A 2664-nucleotide genomic window follows, 5' to 3' on the forward strand; every position below is an offset into this window, starting at 1 on the left:
GACACTGCACAGAAGACCGTAATGATTAGCCAGTGTCTACATCTGCAGCATATGTGCTCAACGCCCTTAGTTATCAGGGCAATGCAGACTGAAACCACAGTGAGACGCCACACACCCTCAACAGAGTGGTTAAACATGAAAGGTTGACCATATTCTGAGCTGGTGAGGATGGGCATCCATTAGAACTCACATGTGATGCTGGAGGAAGTGTTAGCTGGTCCAACATGGAGCATGTCAGAGAGGAGGAAACGCCTCCTACACCGTGACCCATGGTTCTACTCTTGGGTATATTCCTGAAAGAAATAAGCTCAGATGTTCACCAAAAGGCATGCACAAAAATGTTCATAGCAGCTTTATTCATAAGAGTCATAAACTTGGACACACTCCAAGGTCTATCAACAGGCCCAGCAATTCAAAGGTTCACATGACTACCACATGGCAATAAAAATGAACATAATGATGAGTGAAAGAAGGTAGATAAATAATATTATAAGGACTATATGTATATAACTCCATGAATGTGAAATATAAGGAAGGGATCTATGATGGTAGGGATCAGAATGATGGTTTCTCTGGGGGTTAGTTTTTACTGTGAAGGGGCCTGAGCAACCTTCAGGAATGTTGAGAATGTTCTAGATCTTAATCTGGGCGGTGGGGTAATACAGACACCCAGACACACATATTCAGTTATTTATAAAATTCATTGAGTTGTCCACTTAAGAGTCTGCATTTTTTATGTGTGCGCGTATATGTTATCCTCAATAAATATTAAAATAAATCCATGTACACAAAACAACACACATTTTGTGAGATCACAAACAAAAGGAACACATTGTATTCAATAGAATGTTTGTCGGGGGTTGTTGGGAAGAAATAGAATGGAGTGGGGTTTGTACATAAAAAGGAAGAAATTAATAAAATTAAAAGTGGTTCTGTCCAAACCAATAATAAAGATTTATATAAACTAATGAGTGTGATTAACTCAATTTGTGTCTGTGTGTTTGTGCCCAAGGTAGAGAGAGAGAAACAGTGAAAACAAAAGAGCCACAGCAGCAGTATAGGGAGGCAGGATTATGGTAGAAAGCGTATCTGCGAAATTTGAAGTAAATGAACACTGAGAGAGTCGCAGGTCTCTGCGGTCAGCATAGCACCACCTTTTTCTATGCCCATTGCCAAGAGCAGCCCACCCTGGTCTGATCAACATCAAAAATGGAATCTGAGACAGTGACGAAGAACAGAAGACAGTCTGACAGGTCACACAGGGTTAAAGCTTCCCACACCAACGGTCCTCGCTGGCAACTAAACCAACAGAACCTGTGCTGTTTTGTAATCAGTGCATACATACCAAGGCCGGTTTTGCAGGAACTCATCCATATGTCTGGGTTCTCCAGCCACGGGTCAGTGGGTCTTGGTATCTGAATAGGAACATTGCTCATGCGAGTCCCTCAGGACACCAGTGACAGACACTAATTAGTCTTAGAGGGATCCCCGATTTGTGGAATTTCAGTAACATAGTTTGGGGTTGAATTGTATCCTTTCAAAATTCCTATGTTGTGGAGTAGAGTGTGGGAATGGAGTCAATGGAATTGTCATAGATAAGTATGATATCGGGGGTGTGGGAGGGCAGTAGATGGGGGTGGGGGGTTGTTTCTGTGTGAAGGGTGAAAAGGATAACCATTGCATTGTTCTGTACACCTGAAACTAGCAATAATAAAAAAAAAAACTAGCAATAATAAAAAAAAAATTCCTATGTTGAATTCCTAACCTCTAGGACCTCAGAATTATTTGGAAATGGGGTCATGGCAGATGGAATTAGTTAAGATGAGGTCTTCCTGGATTTGGGTGGGCCCCTAACCCAATCCTTAAGACAAGGGGAAATTTAAAGACAGACATACACACAGGGAGAGTGCCATGTGAGACGAAAGAAGGGATTGGGATGGTGCTTCTACGTGCCAAAGAAACCAAAGATGTCCAACAAACCATGAGAAGCTAAGCAAGAGGCATGGAACAGATTCTTCCTCACGGCATCAGAAGGAACCAGCCCTGCCCACACCTTGATCTCAGACTCCTGGCCTCCCAAACTGTGACATAATACATATCTGTTGTTTAAGCCGCCCGGTGTGGTGCTTTGTTACGGCAGCCCCAGGAATCTGACGGTGTCTACCACAGATACTGAGGCACCTGCTCTCTTGGTCTTGGCCTTCCCTGGTCAACCCACCTTGATGGGAGGAAAAACAAAGGATTATTTCTCCACAGTGTGGGAGATGACTTGTGCTAAAGTGTATGGAACATTCAGGATGGATTTTGGGAAGAGGGGGACTGTGGGGTGAGACTGTGTGAGGTGAAGTGACTCTGATTGTGGAGCATCCACTGGGCACTGCTGGTTGGGGACAAACCACTGGGGACAAGGCTCAGGGATGCATCAGAGATGCAAGCAGGAATGGAGTTAGGTGAGGTTTGTCGTGAAGGATGCTGGAGGGCTGCTAGAAGTGGGCTGCTGTGAGTGTGCATGTGTGTCTATGTATAATATGTGTATGAGTTTGCATGCGTGTATATGCACGTGTGTATATGTGAATGTATACAGGTTTGCGTGCATGTGTGCGTATATGCGTGTGTGTGTGTGTGTGTGTGTGTGTGTGTGTGTGTGTGTGTGTGTGTGTGTGT

Source organism: Hipposideros armiger, unplaced genomic scaffold (genome assembly GCF_001890085.2).
Source record: "Hipposideros armiger isolate ML-2016 unplaced genomic scaffold, ASM189008v1 scaffold_213, whole genome shotgun sequence".
NCBI classification, from domain to species: Eukaryota; Metazoa; Chordata; class Mammalia; order Chiroptera; family Hipposideridae; genus Hipposideros; species Hipposideros armiger.